Below are 16,053 nucleotides of genomic sequence, written 5' to 3' on the forward strand. Positions count from 1 at the left end.
TTCCTATGTTTCAGACGAGACAGCCCCTCCCCTGGTCCTCTAAAAACCACTATGGGCAAGTGTCAAAAGGGAACCCCAAAGCACTAAGCTCACATTAGGATTACTTGCCACCATCCTCCTTGCTCACTCTTAGCCTTACCACTAACAGAAGAGTGAAGAGGGCCTCTTGAAAATGGTCCTGGCGTCATCCTCAAACCCCACCCCACCCCCACTCACAGCTTCACTACCCCTGATGGCCGACCAATCTCATCATACTGTATCTCTGTTTATACTGGCCACTAAGCGAAGCCCTGGGCTTCCTGGTTGTACCTCATCCCCTTAATCTCTAATCCCCATATACAGCCAAGAGCAGCCAAGATAACATCCCCTTTTCCTTGCCTTATATTTTCCATTTTGATATATTAAATATATCAAATATATAGCTCTTTGTTTCTACGAAAATATACACTCCTTGAGAATAGCGCTTTTGTCTTTATTTACTGTTGTACATGACCAATAAACATAAAAAGAACAAAAAATATAATGTGAATCCTTATACCATAGAAGCATAAATTAGTACAACCATTTTTGGAATTAATTTGGCATTATCTAGTAAAACTGAACATATACGTGCTTCCTGTAACTCAGTAATTCCACTCAAGTATATACCCTAGAAAATTTGCACATTTGTGCTTAAACATGTGAATGAAAATATTCATGGTAGTACTACGTGCAGTAACAAAACAGGCAAAATGGCCATGAACACTAAAATGGATAAATCGAGGTACAGGCATACCTCATTTCATTGCACTTTCCTTTACTGTGCTTCCTAGATACTGTATTTTCAAAACATGAAGGTTTGTGGCAACCCTGCATCACCAAGTCTGTCTGCACCATTTCTCCAACAGTATTTGCTTGCTTTGTATCTCTGTGTTACATTTTGGAAATTCTCACAGTATTTCAAACTTTGCCATTATTAATTATATTTGCTATGGTAATCTATGATCAGTGATCTTTGATGTTATGACTGTTACTGTTTTAGGGTATCTGAGACCATACCCATAGAAGACTGTGAACTTAATAAACGTCTTGTGTTCTAACTCACTAACTTGCTCCCCTGACTCACTGTTCCCCCATCTTTCCCCCATCTCTCCCCCTCTCCTCAGACCTCCCTATTCAGAGACACGACAGTACTGAAATTAGGCCAATTAATAACACTACAATGGGCCCTAAATGTTCAAGTCAGAGAAAGAGCTGCATGCCTCTCACTTTAAATCAAAAGCTAGAGATGATTACACTTAGTGTGAAAAGCATGTCCAAAGCTGATGGGCTGAAAAACAGCTGTTTTGGGCCCCAAACAGCTGAGCTGTGAATGTGAAGGAAAAATTCTTGAGGGAAATTAAAAGGGCTGCTCCAGTGAACACACACATGATAACAAAGTGAAACAGCCTTCTTGCTGATATGGGGAAAGTTTAAATGGTTTGGTTTGAAGATCACACCAGCCACAACATTCCCCTAAGCCTAAACCTAATCCAGAGCAAAATCCTCTCTTGAATCCTACGCAGTCTGAGAGACAGGAGCAAGCATAGCAGAAAGCAGAAGTCTGAAGCCAGCAGAGGTTGGTTCATGAGGTTTAAAGAAAAGAAGCGGTCTCCGTAACATAGTAATGAAAGACCCCTGCCCTAGAGAAGTCCCCTCCCTTAAGAGATAAACAGGATGGCTTTAGATGTCCTGACAGCAGCCCAGGGTGGCACATGTGCAATTATCAAGACAGAATGTTGTGTGTACATCCCAGACTATCACAAAAATGTCACAGGACTAATAAAGGATATGAATACCCAAACTAAGGCCCTACAAGATTCTTCTCTCTCTCTCAGCGAATGGTTAAGTTCCTGGCTTGGAGGAGGGCTATGGCCAAATCTCCTTTTCGGGCTTCTCACTCTTATCACCTTATTAACCTTAATATGTTGCTTTGTTCCATGTTTCTCTACTTGGTGCCGAGACTCCATTGCTACAATGACTACACCACGACAGACGATCCTTATCGCACGCGAGGACGCCTCTTCACTGTCAGCGCTGGATTCAGCTGCCTCCACCTTTCGTAACTCCCTTATACATTCCTACCCTGATCAATATCGACCCCAGTAGGTAGGGACAGCTCTACGCCCCTATTCAGCACGAAGAAGTTACAGAAGATGAGACCTTCCACCTTCAACCACCTTAAAGATTTAAGGGTCAAAATTGTTCAGGGGGGAATGATGAGGGAGCAGGAGGCTGGCTGAGGACAAAGCAAAAGCTGGCGCCTTGCACCCCCCCTTCATCCGCTCCCCTCCATATGTGTGGCATTCCTCAGGACCCCTGACTGCTCTAAAAGAAGGGCAAATGGTAATCTTGCAGAGATCACAGTCCTGCAAGGTAGGAGTCTCCTTTGGTTTGCAAATGTCCTTGAGATTTAGAACAAAGAAGTTACCTTATCAATAGCCCTAATGTCACCCTCCCCTCCAGGAGAAACGGAAGGAGGCGGAGGTAGAAGGAAAAGTAAATAAAGTTCAATTTCTTCTAAACCTAAATCTCATTAACAAGGATGCTTGATAGCAGGAATGTAACACTCCACCAGGAGACTCCCAATTGTCTTTACTTGATAAGTAACCAGGCCTTCAATATCCTGGTAGTGTTTTTTCGCATGCATGGGCTAACCGGCCAGTTCTGCTTCTGTAAGATTGCTTTGTCTGCTTTCGCGCGGGTCCCCTGACCCAATCCACTGACGCCAAGTATGCCCCACTGACGCCAAGTATGCCTGTTCAAAGGATCAATCAATCAACGCCGTCCCCCCCAAAACTTGTTTGTACCTGTCTATATAAACCCCGCTTTCCCCTCGGTCGGTGTGCTCGGTTAGCTGGAGCTGCCGACCACCCGCCGGTACCTGCGTCCCAATAAACCTCTTGCTGTTTGCATCCAGTGGCAGTGTTGGATTCTTGGGTAAGGGGATCCGCGGGTCTTACAGTAACAGTGCAAGGTAACACAGCAGGTGCTGAAGGAGAAGCTGCACATGGTCTGGAAGATCTAGCTAACTTACTGAATGAAGGTGGTTACACTAACAGCAGATTTGCAATGTAGATTAAAGCAGCCTTCTACTGGAATAAGATGCGATCTGGGACCTTCAGAGCTAGACCGAAGAAATCAATGCCTGTCTTTAAAGGACAGGCGACTCTAGTTAGAAGCTAATGCAAAGGCGACTTTTAAGTTGAAGCAGCCACTGCTCATTCCAAAAATCCTAAGGCCCTTACTAATGATGCTATATCTACTCCGCCTGTGCTCTAGAAATGGAAAACAAAGCCTGAATGACAGCACATCTGTTTACAACATAGTTTACTGAATATTTTAAACCCACTGTTGAGGTCTACTGCTCAGAAAGAGCTTTCAAAATACTCCTGCTCCTTTAACAACGCACCTGGTCACCCAAGGGCTCTGAGGGAGGTGTACAAGGAGATTAATGTTGCTTTTGTGCCTTCTAACACAATGTCCATTCTGCAGCCCACGAATCAAGGACTAACTTAGACTTTCAAGTCTTACTACTTCTGAAATACGGCTATGGCTGCCACTGGAGAAGGATTCCTTTCATGGATCTGGGCAAAGTAAACTGAGAACTTTCAGGAAATGATTCACCATTTTAGATGCCATTAAAAATATTCCTGATTCACGGGAAAGGGCCGAAATCAACATTAATAGGATGCTGGTAGAAACAGAGTCTAATCCTTATAGATGACTGAGGGGTTCAAAACGTCAGTCGGAGGAAGTAACTGCAGATACGATGGAAATTGCAAGAGAACTAGAATTAGGAGTCAAACTGAAGAGGTGAGTGAATTGCTTTAATTTCATAATAGAACTTCAATGGATGTGAAGTTGATTCTTACGGATGAGCAAAGAAAGCAGTTTCCTGAGATGGTATCTATTCTTGAAGATGCTGTGAAGACTGTTGAAATGACAACAAAAAAGTTAAGAGTATTACATAACTTCGTTGATAAAGCAGTGGCCAGATTTAAGAGGATTGAGTCCAGTTTTAAAGAAGTTCTACTGTGGGTAAAGAAGTTCTACTGTGGAAAAGTGCTGTCAAACAGAATCACACGCCATATGGAAATCATTCATAAAAGGAAGACCCAACTGATGCCCCAAACTTCACTGTTGTTTTATTTTAGGAAATTGCCACAGCCCCCCTGCCCCCAGCCTTCAGCAACCATCACCCTGGACAGTCAGTAGCTATCAACATTAAGCTAAGACCCTCCACTCATTAAAAGCTCAAATAACGGTCAGCATTTTTTTAGCAATAAATTATTTTTTATATTAAGGTATATACATTTTTAAAAAACACAATGCTACTGCACAATTAATGTACTACAGTACAGTGTAAACAGAATTTTTAGGTACTTTGACTTGACTCGCTTTACTGCAGTGATGAGGACAAAAAACCCTCATTCTGGCTACACAGTGGAATACTGTACATACAGACACAGATGAAACTCAATATTAAGCTAAAAAAATTACAAGTAGCGGAACACCCCATTCCACCCACCCATACACTTACACAGTTTGCATTTACATTAAATTTCAATATATTATCTAGGAATATTCAATAAAACTATAAAAGAATGAAGGATAAGCAAAGGACAACCATTACCTTTGATGGGAGAGGAAAGGGGATAGGGCTGGGAGGGCATATTAAAAGCACTTCAAAGATAATAATTTCGGGGGATGGGCAGATGGTATAACTGGGTGATGGACATTAAGGGCACGTGATACAATGAGCACTGGGTGTTAGATGAGACTGATGAATCAGTAAACTCCACCTCTGAAACTAATAATACACTGTATGTTAGTTAGCTGAATTTTTTAATTTTTTAAAATTTTTTAAAAAGATTAATTTTTTTTTAACTCAGTGGAGGTACGAGGTTCATTGTATCACAAGTTGTAATGGCTTACAGAATCTCTATTCAATATGTTATAATTTTAAAAAACTACTAGTAGAGTGGAAATAGCAATGGGCTAGAAAGAGAGATTTAGCAAAACCAGAATTCCATATTGTGGACAAGGAAGAGCAGCAGTAGTTACTTTGCCCAGAGGGTAAGTAACATACAGAGGATAAAAGCCTACAGAAGGATACAGATGCGGCACCTGGGTGGCTTAGTCTGTTAAACATCTGCCTTCAGCTCAGGTCATGATCCCAAGGTCCTGGGATGGAGCCTCCTTCTACCTCCCTCTGCCACCCCCTCCTGGTTGTGTTCCCTCCCTCCCTCAAATAATTTTTTTTTTTTAATAGGAAGGATACAGATCATCATTTTTCTCATAAAATTGTAAGCAACTACCTCTTCATAGAAATAAAAGAAGCCTACCTGGTGCTGGTGTGGAAAAGAAAGCTCATCTAAGCATATTCCCATAAAGGCATGCATCTGTGTGCAAGGATTTTCACATGGTGCCTTTGTGCTAAATTAGAAAAAAGAACTCTTCTTCCAAGTACGCTGTAGCCCAGAGAACCTCACGTAGCCCGGTATTCCACAGTAATCCTTTGTCTGTGAGATAATAAGGCTGACTAACAATAACTAACACCAAGTACCACTACCCATTCTAAGCACTTTACATGTATTATTTCATGTAATCCTTACAATGATCAATTTTATAGTTAAGGAAACAGAGGTTGAGCAACTTGCGAAGGTCACAGGTCACTGCAGAGAAATCAGTATCTGAATCCAGGCAGACTGGTTCCAGAGCCTGTATATCTTAAATACCAAGGATGGTACCTTTTTTTTTTAAATTACATAAATGATGTTTATTTGATTTTTTAAAAATTAACATATAATGTATTATTTGCTTCAGGGGTACAGGTCTATGAATCATCAGTCTTACACAATTCATAGCACTCACCATAGCACATACCCTCCCCAGTGTCCATCACCCAGCCACCCTATCCCTACCCCCAACACCCCCGCAACCTTCAGTTTGTTTCCTGAGATTAAGATGCTCTTAAGGTTTGTCTCCCTCCCGGGTCCCATCTTCTTTCATTTTTTTCCCTCCCTTCCCCCCATGACCTTTTTGAAGCAGAAACAGTTAAGCTTTAAAAAACCCCTTCACAAACTGTTTGCTACTCTACAATGGTGTGTATGTACCGAGGTGCGGATGGAGAAAATCACCTACCACAATTTTCCGTTTCCAGACAAAAAGATCTAGGATAGGTTTAGGGAGTCCTGAATCCCGTGAAATTACATCAGGATTTTTTATGTACACTTGTGCTTTTCTTTTAAACTCCCCAAAACCATTAGGTTGTTAATGGTTCCTAATCATTTTACTACCAAATGTAATTTTTATTCCAGCACATCCCTCCTCAGATCTCATTTTGGAAGGATGTCTAAACAACGAGCATTCTTCCAATAATTTCATTTTCTCATTTTTTTAATTAATCAGATGTCTGCCAGTGTCAATCTGCCAATCAAAACTTCAAAGAAGATAATTATTGTTACTAGCCCTAGTTTAGAAATTTTCAGTATTTTAAATTGCAGATAAATATTCAAAATGCCTCTATCATAAAGTTGCAAAGAGTTACATATTCTGGATTTGTTTCCTTCCTCAACATGTTATTAGCTTATGTTAAAAGGAGTTCATTTAAAGTAAATATATGATTACTACTTGGCTTGTAGAAATGCTGAAAATACCTTGACAACCACCATTTCTCTACTGATTAAACATAATTGTTTAAGTTACCGAGGGAACTAACCATGTAGTTGGCTCAACACCAAGTACTATGGATATATAAAGAAAACTCTTACAGGACTTCCAGATGTCCAGGGAATCCAGATTGGAAACAATGCTTTGGGTAAAGGTTAAAAGTCTTCAGATGGATATTAAAAGACTGTACGTAGAGTTCATAGGAAATTCTGGAAGACCCACAGAAGCAACAAGGTTTTCAAACCTTTTAACCAGCAACAGTGGGTAAAAACCAAAGTTTAAAGAGTTTCTCTACTACACAAATGCTATACAAGAGGAAAACAAAAAGCAGGTTTTTCTGTGTGTAAGGACTACAATAAAGTTAAGATCGATTCTTCGTGAAACTTTGTAGACAATTTAGAAAATAGCACTTTAACTGCAAAATGAAAATGCTATTCTAACCCACTGAAATCTTTAACTACTAATAACGGCACTTTAATACACATTAAATATTTATCTTCCCTAAATATTCTATTTCATTCTTTTTTATTTCCTGAATGGCTGTTTAGTAAGCAAGCTCAAATCTGCCTTTGTCAGACAAAAATCCTCTTGTTCTTTTTATGGTAGGATAATGTAAGTCTCAGACTGAGTCAGGATTGGGGTGACTTCTCCAGGCAAATATATTCCTTAGAATTCAGCCTCCACTAACTCTTTATATAATATGTAAAATCAGAAGACAGATATACAGAAAAAACATAAAAATAGAAATTAAACCATGAGTTCCCATTTTAATTATTTTCTTCCATGGAGTATTACATTCTAAGGTTAACCAATTAAAAAAAAAACCCTCTTTTTTATATGAGACAATTTCTCTGATAAGTTTCATACACAAATCCAAACCATTCAAGTTTCCTATTTTGTAAGTAGTTTGGAATTTATAGGCAGGAGATTAAGGAGTATGGGGATAAACAGGAATGTTCTTTTTAAATTCTCATAATCTAAAATAATTGTGTTAAATATATCATGAAAATAAATGCTCCTTAGAAAGTCTTCAGACTGTTTTGTGAGAAACTGTTTCAATTTGGCAGAGCTGGAATCGGTGAGAAAAGACATATGGATGTCAATCTTCAGCACAACTTACCACATACACTGTTCCCTGTTATGAAGAACACATGAGCCAAACAAACAAACAAAAAAAACGATCCTGAGTTAGAAAACAGCTGCCTCTCACTCCAGCAACTGACAGACAAAAACAGGTTTAAGTGGCCAGCTGCTTTAGACGTTTATGCGTACATTTCAACTGACCTTGCCCTAATGGCCCAAAAGTTATGGTTCAAATTCAAACACCAACAGTAAAATCTTTAAGGTTAATACACAACTTCCAATAGTGGGACCTAGGGCCAAGTTCGGGTATTTCTATTCTTATACGTATGCTATTTGTGTCTGTGTTTAAAACTAAATTTCTAAGTCTTGCCCACTCCTCTGGACCATATTTATTGTCATAATATGCCAGTATTATTCTCTATCTCGTAAAAAAACTAAAATCTTAAATAAAAAAACCAAGAAACTAACACTGATACAAGTCAGTTAACTAAACTACAGACTTTTCAAATTTCACCAGTTTCTCCATTGATGTCCTTTCTCTGTTCCAGATCCTATCTGGGATCTCTTATCACATTTAGTTGTTAATTCTCCTGAATCTCTAAACTGTGACAGTCTCTTAGTCTTTACAGTTTCTTTTGTCTTTTGTGAACTTAGTCTTTGGGACCTTGATACTTCTGAAAAGTAACTGTCACTTATTTTGTAGAATGATCCTCAATTTGGGTTTGTATAATGTTTTCTCGTAACATTTCTCATACATTTTTGGCAGCAGTATCACCAAAGAAATGATGTTATATCACTGAGTTCATGATGTCCATGTCCTGCTACTGGTGATGTTAACTTCTATCATTGGGTTAATATGGTATCTCCAATGCCAAGTTACTACTTTTCCTTTCCAGCTGTAATTATCTTGAGAGAGTTTTTCAGAACATTCAGATATCCTGATTTTCCTCAAACTTCCATCCACTAGCATTATAAGTGAATTCTGTCTGCAGTAATTACTACAAGAGCACCTGGGTGGTTCCGTGGGTTAAGCCTCTGCCTTCAGCTTGGATAACGATCTCGGGATCCTGGGATCCAGCACCACATTGGGCTCTCTGCTCAGCGGGGAGCCTGCCTCTCTTCCTGCTTGTGATCTCTCTCTGTCAAATAAATAAATCTTAAAAAAAAAAAATTACTACAGTGCTGTATGCCTGATGATATTCTACTTCCTGCTTTTCATTCATTTCATTCACTGGACTTCTTCAGTTAAAGAGTTGTCCCTTTTCCTGTTTGTTTACTCAACTATACCCATTCAACATGGATACTTAACTTCGTTCCCTGCCTTAAAATTCAAAACTACCATTATTCATTTTGTTGCTCAAATTGTTCCAACTTTGGCCAATTTGAAGCTCCTTCAAGTTGGTTCCCATGTCCTTCCAACAAGCCTCTAAATTTTTTTGAGCATTTCCTTAATTTCAAGCACAAGATGTTCCAGGCTCCCGGCTTCAGCCCTGGGATCAAGTGTTTCAAAAAAAATCCTCCGTCCTTTTAGCAAAAGATAGTGCTTAAACCAAAGTTTCACTGTCAAATCAACAATTTGGATAGCCACCACTATTTGTTTCCTTACTAAACTCATTAGCTGGGAATCATTAGCGTCATCTTGGAGCATATTAGAAATGCAAATTCTTGGACCTGACCCCAGACCTACTTTAACCAGAGTATGTGAGAGGCTGGTCCAGGCTATGTTTTAAGAGGTTTGCCAAAAGATTCTAATGCTTCACTATGAAGTTTGAGAAACACTACTTTGGAGAAGATTTCTTTTAGTGTAGACCCTATGTTTAATAAACAAAGGAAAATTTACTCTTAGTAACTCACCTTGTATATAAATCATACTTTTACTGACACAGCTAATAAAACCATAGGTGAATGCTTCACTTGTTCAGTCTACACTTCCCTATTCTTCACTATTTTCCTATAAAAAGTTTTTTAAAGTGGTTACAGTAATTACAGATACTGTTATACTTTTATACAAAGAAGTTTTAAGTCAGCCTCCGGGATCAATTCCTGCCTACATATACGACCTAACTTCCATACACTGAAGGTACGAAGATAAAGCCCTTGCAGCACTGTACTCTAAAGTCAGACTGCCTGGGCCTGCACAGTTGTTGGTGAACTCCTCTCTATGTTTTCTGTTTTCTTAACCACAAAAAGGAGTAACACTACCTAGAAAGAAGAGGAACTGAGGATTAAAAAGATAATGTACCACACCTGCCACTATAAGGACACAAAAGAAGCCCTCAAAAACTATTGTTTTGAACTTGGGCTAAAATAAAGTTCTGCTGTTTCTTCACTAGTAGATCAGAATAAAGGCAGACCCAGAGAGCTCTATCCATATAAAACTCTCAGAAGTTAACAAACCGATCTTTCAAATTTGACTTTTTGTAAAAAGGTTATTATATTTACATTACGTATACCTATGGTGAAAGGCTAAAGGAATATATTAAAAAAAAAAAAACAATTTGATCTGTTGAGGTAGTGGAATTATAGGTGAATTTTCTTCCTTTCTGTTTTGTTATCAAAATCATGGACCAACTCCCTTAGTGTTAGTAGCCCAATTAGTATTACCAGTTCCCATCTATTGAGTCCTTAAACTATCCTATTCAATACTCCAAATAACTCTATGAATCTCAATTTTGGAGATGAGGAAAAGAGCTCAGAGCAATACAGCAACCTGCCCAAGTCACACAGTGACAGAACAGGAATACAAACTCAGCTCTGACTCCAAACTCAGTCATGATCAATGATGGGGACAATCATTCTTTATTCACAAAAGCTTGAGGGGCGTCTGGGTGGCTCAGTGGGTTAAGCCTCTGCCTTCTGCTCAGGTCATGATCCCAGGGTCTTGGGATCTAGCCCCACATCGGGCTCTCTGCTCAGCGGGAAGCCTGCTTCCCCCTCTCTGCCTACTTGTGATCTCTGTCAAATAAATAAAAAAAAAATCTTTAAAAAAAAAAAAAGGCTTGATTTGCTGTGCAAAACTTAAAAGTGTAGTCACTGTATGGACTTATGTCTTGTGGGACACAACAGTAGTCATAAGATGTAAAACACTAATGAGATTTTAACACAAATTCTATATGCAAAATGAGACAAGCAAACTTCCCGTCAGGAAATTCAAATGGAGCTTCAGAGAAAGGTGGAGTTCCAGGGTATACAGTTTAAAATGATGTCTCAGGCAAAAATGAATTACACACAAGACACAGGACATTACTAAAATACTCCAAAATCCTCAAGTATTATTAGCTAAATTTGTAAGTTACTCTATTCATAAGTTACAGGAGCTCTCCGGCTAGTATTTTCTCTATGGTAGCAAGGAAGATACGTGAAATAGAACTTAAGTGAGTCACTCATGGTTATGTGATGAACCAGCAGTGAAACTGGTAATCAGGTTGTGGACTCTGCCTTCAACATAATAAAAAAATTACTGAGGAGAGGATCTCAAAGTTTCCGTAGCAAATACCTGTTTTTCAAACCGTTGTAATCCGCAAAGGTGCTTCCAAGGGCATTTTTAGTTCTTCTACAATGAAGTTCCTTTTTTTCATTAAATGATTTTCCACTAGCCATGTATATGCTAATCATGTGCTTAAAAAATAAAGCTTATAAGTATGGGTAGATTCCATGGCCCTAAATATTTTCCCTGCCCAACAGCCCCAATTCTTAAAAAAAAAAAAAAAAAAGGAACAAGTAAAGGGTTTCTCATACAGATCAAAAATAAAATGTTTTAAAACTCAGAGACAAGTAAAACTGAAACAAAAGCAGTATGTAGAATCAGATTAAGAAAACTCCATGTAGAAAGTCTAACAAGCCTGACTGGTAGAACACTATACACTTTCCTGAAAGAAGAAAAAGGGGTAAACTTTCACAATGGGTATGAAATGTAACTGAGAAAAAATACGTATGTACATATATAATATGTAAACAAAATAATAAATGTAGGTTCTTACCAAAACTTCAAACTTAGCCTTTTTTAGCACCATTAAGGCTAAAAAAGGTGGTGGGGGGGGGAGAGTACTGTTTTATAGGATAAAGATGACGACGAATAATGAGACCCTGTTAGGCATGCAGGTAAAGAGTGTAATCTCCATCTGCACCGGCCGATTTCCCGTTTACATTTTGAGACTTACAGGAATTCTACTTCTCGTCTCAAAGTCCAAACCAAACAATTATCCCCACCTTAATTTGTTTAATGTTTGTAAGATCTGATTTCTCTTTACTCCAAAACAAAAATATGCCCCCAAACTGCTCCGCTTAAGGTTTTTTGCAGTACGGGGTGGGGGTGGGGAGGGATTATTTCAGAAAAATCTCTCCAAAGGAGATATCAGATCAAATATTAGCACACGAAAAAGTTGTATGTACATTTTACTTACTTACAAATTCTAGCTGGGTCTTAAACTGTGAACTGTCAACGTCAGGGGAGCCCTTCGGGTGTTCTTTCCGCTCCACGACGCCGCCGGGCTGCACCCCTGCTTGGACGCGGCGGATCAGAATGTCGTCCCAGCCCCTGTCCACGTGACACGACCTCCGTGGGGAGGGGAGGAGCCCGCGGAATGCTGGGACTGGTAGTCGGCCCGCCCCTCCTCCTTCTCAGGACGCGCCCCCCTTCCTCCATTCTCCTCCCACCCGCCAAAGCCCGGGCTAGAGGTGTGGCGAGTGCGCCCCACAGAGCCGCCCGGGACCAGCTTTCCTGCAATCCCACAGGAAGGCACCCATCTCTGCAAGACGAGCACAGACTCTAGCCCTTATAAATTTACAGGCTGGAACAACCCATGGCACCAACTCTGTGAGGAGCACTACCCAGTAATGGCAAGCACCCGGCAGACGTGACTTGGAACCTCTGCTAGGTGTGTGTCCGCAAACGAGAGCTTAATCCAAACCTCAGTTTGCTTGTGTCAAATGGGGGCAAGGCTCTTACATACATACCTCATAAGGTTATAGTGAGCAAACGTGCTAATTAACGAACGTAACGGTATTTGCTAAATGACAGTAGTAAATTTTTAAAAATGGCTATTATCTTGATTAATTATATAAATGTTAAGATTGAGAGACAGCAAGGAATTTACGCTAGAACACATGATCAGCCAGGGGCAGCCAAGGAAATCTAAAATTCCTGTTCCTGATCAACACCAATACAAAACAACGCAAAGAAATCCCTCTTAAAGCTCACTCTTCCTTATTTTTTCCTCGTAACATTTCTGACCAAGACACTATTTTACTTAGATTTTTATCTGACTCCCATAGAATATAAATTCCAACGCAGGGTTGGTTGTATTTTAGTCTAGTCTTTCACTGCTTTATCCCCAGAACCTAGAGCTGGGTTTGTCTAGTACAGAGCAGAAGCTCAAGTATTTATTTGGTTAATGATTCTTCATGTAGTGGTGATTTGGGGTGCCTTCATCTCTCATTCTTTCTGCTGAAATCACAGAAACACTGTGATTTGGGAACATTCCTAGATGCTGCAATTTCTAATTCAACAAAGAGTAAGTATTATATCCCACTTACTTCCTTTAACTTTTTTAAATTTCAGTATAACATTTCCAGCTAGACACTTTCGTTTGTATTAAGTCTTTAAAATATTTTTCCTTTTACTTGTGAGAATGGGGAATGAATGGAGTAAGCTACTATTTCTTTAGTTTACTTTCTGAATATTTTAATCTTTAACTTGTAACAATGTTGCTTTTTTAAGATACAAAGTTCTTTCCCTACTAACCAGAAATGTGATTATGCACAAAGAACTGATAGATGCTTTCTCAGTAAATAACTGGATTTCTGCTTACCCTAAACAAAAAACTCTGGTACAAAAATTATATTATTTTTAAATGTTTCTTTTAGAACAGCTGCTTTAGAAATCCAGTGTCAACAACACTAGACTTCTAGACCTAGGCATGAGAGCTAGGTATATAAATAGATGCCAGTCATTTAATCTGAATTTTAATTTTTTGTGTATGTCTTTCTCCAAATAAATGGCAAATTCCCTAAGGATAGAGAATACACATTAATTTAACCCATACATTTACCAAACGTCTATTCTGTGACAATACGGATGTTTGATAAATATGTAAATTAAATTCTTTGTAAGAATCATTTCTTCTCTTACCTGTCTTTTCCTGTGATCCACTGAATTCCTCTATATATCTCAATATATTCCTCTATATTTTCCTGTGATCTCACTGAAGTAACTGTCTAACCTCCAGAGCTCAGGCTCCATCTTGGGATCAGTGACCCAGCAAATCCCTTACACTATTGGCTATGAATCTACTGCCTCTAATGTCACCTCTTATGGGCCAGCCTTGTAGTTTGGAAAATATCTACAGCAGCAAATCTGGTTTGACAAGAGCTTAGCTCTACCTCACAGTGACGAAAGCTGGTATTTGTAAGGTTGCTAGGTGTGGGAGACAGGTATGGAGCTAGGAATATGCATGTTACCTAAACAAAAGAGAGAAAATCCTAAGCAAATGTATGTGTTATCATCAAAGTTACCATACCTGTGACTTTATGATTCCCTATTTGTTTCTTGGAAAGCCAAAGCCATTAGTTTCTTTCCTAAGCCTTTACAAGCATCTAGTTTAACACAGTACTGATTATTCAATAATATGAAGATCATTTTCTTTGATTGTTCAGTAACATATAGAATCTCTCATCCTTTTTCTTAGTATGTCCCCAAACCTAAGTTTAAAAGGCTGTGTCCGAGTTCCTACATAGAAACTGTACTGGTAAGTGTTTGAAAGAGGTACTTACTATGCATTAATGTTCATAATATGAATTTTGTATATTAATACTACAAAGTTTTATATTATTTGATTACATTATGAAACTTTTATTATGTTAATAATGAGCAATATAATAGGCACCTTATAGAGAAATCATTACTTAAATAAAAGCCAAGTATTACCAAGTATCAATTTTTTCAGCATTTTATCAAAGAATTAAGTCCCACAAATTTTCTAAATACTGTATCATTTTATCCAAGCTGACAAAGGAGAATACACTTTTAATTTTCCCTTAAAAGATTAAAAAATAAGTAGCACCTCCTTTGTTACTCTTCCTCCAATTTCTTTGGCTATGTTGTATATTGTAAACAAAACTAAACTAAGCTCCTGACAGGCTACAATCTAGGTAACTCTAAAGCATGTAACCAAGTATGAAGCCGAAACTTATGAACTATTAGTGAAAACATAATAATAACACCTGAAGATTAAATTGAAATTTTTGCCCAGTTGCAACTGAGTCGCTGAAAAGCATTCTTTTTTTTTTTTAAGATTTTATTTATTTATTTATTTGACAGAGAGAAATCACAAGTAGACAGAGAAGCAGGCAGAAAGAGAGAGAGAGGGAAGCAGGCTCCCCCTCAACGCGGGACTCGATCCCAGGACTCTGGGATCATGACCTGAGCCGAAGGCAGCAGCTTAACCCACTGAGCCACCCAGGCGCCCCAGCTGAAAAGCATTCTAAGGTGATTTAAAGTACTTGAAATAAACATCTTCAGTTTTCAGAATCATTCATTGTAACTGGTGCCCGAAATTACTATTTTTTTAAAAAGATTTTATTTACTTATTACTTAAGAGATCACAAGTGGCTGAGGGACAGGCAGAGAGGGGAAGCAGGCTCCCTGCTGAATAGAGAGCCCGATGTGGGACTCATCTCAGGATCCTGGGATTATGACCTGAGCCGAAGGCAGAGGCTTAACCCACTGCGCCAAGCAGGCGCCTCTGAAATTACATAATTTCTTTACTCACTAAAACCAATTCTGGAAAGCCCTCTAAGAAGACAAGTGTATATGTATGAAGTAACCTTACTCCTTCTCCCAAATACTTATCTTCTCTATGTCTAAATTTGGCTAAATATCTGCAGATTACCCGCGTCTGTAAACATGGTACAGAGAGATGAAACACGTTAACTCTTACCACGTTCTCTTACTCAGTAAACTAAATACAGGAAACCCTAAGCCAAGTTCAGTAGATCACATCATACCCAGAATCAAAATAACAACAACGGATCACAAGTTAAAATTATATTGCTCTTACTGAATCCGAGTATTTATTTCTCAATGTCCATAACGCGGCCCCACTTGGGTTTCTGACCAGTGCTACCGGAACAGAGCCTTCACAGGAAAGCCAGAAAGAAGACTGCGTAAATTCTGCAAATGGAAATCCACCCGAGTGTGTGTGCGCCTGCAGATACGATTTTGGGCTCTCAACAGGTGACTTAAACTTTAAAACTCGCTGCCTTCTTAAGGAGCTCAAA

The 16,053-nt window shown here is 39.0% G+C and overlaps 1 protein-coding gene and 1 long non-coding RNA gene across 4 annotated transcripts in view; one reads left to right on the plus strand and one right to left on the minus strand.

Moving 5' to 3' along the window:
• LOC116576755 (torsin-1A-interacting protein 2-like) overlaps positions 1–16,053 on the minus strand; it is a 43,140-nt gene that overhangs the window by 25,982 nt on the left and 1,105 nt on the right. Inside the window, exon 1 of one of the 3 annotated variants that reach the window (XM_032319258.1) lies at positions 12,184–12,285. The exons of 1 other annotated variant lie outside the window; for it this stretch is intronic. The gene's annotated coding sequence lies outside the window, so the exon portion shown is untranslated. Of the gene's footprint in view, positions 1–12,179; positions 12,286–16,053 lie in introns of those variants that run through there. One more of the 3 variants, XM_032319260.1, reaches the window with a different exon arrangement.
• Positions 12,566–15,125, plus strand: LOC116576757. The gene is made up of 3 exons (XR_004280273.1): positions 12,566–12,653; positions 14,463–14,522; positions 15,095–15,125. It is a non-coding gene; the product is annotated as an uncharacterized LOC116576757 (long non-coding RNA).

This window comes from Mustela erminea, chromosome 17 (genome assembly GCF_009829155.1).
Source record: "Mustela erminea isolate mMusErm1 chromosome 17, mMusErm1.Pri, whole genome shotgun sequence".
Classification (NCBI taxonomy): Eukaryota; Metazoa; Chordata; class Mammalia; order Carnivora; family Mustelidae; genus Mustela; species Mustela erminea.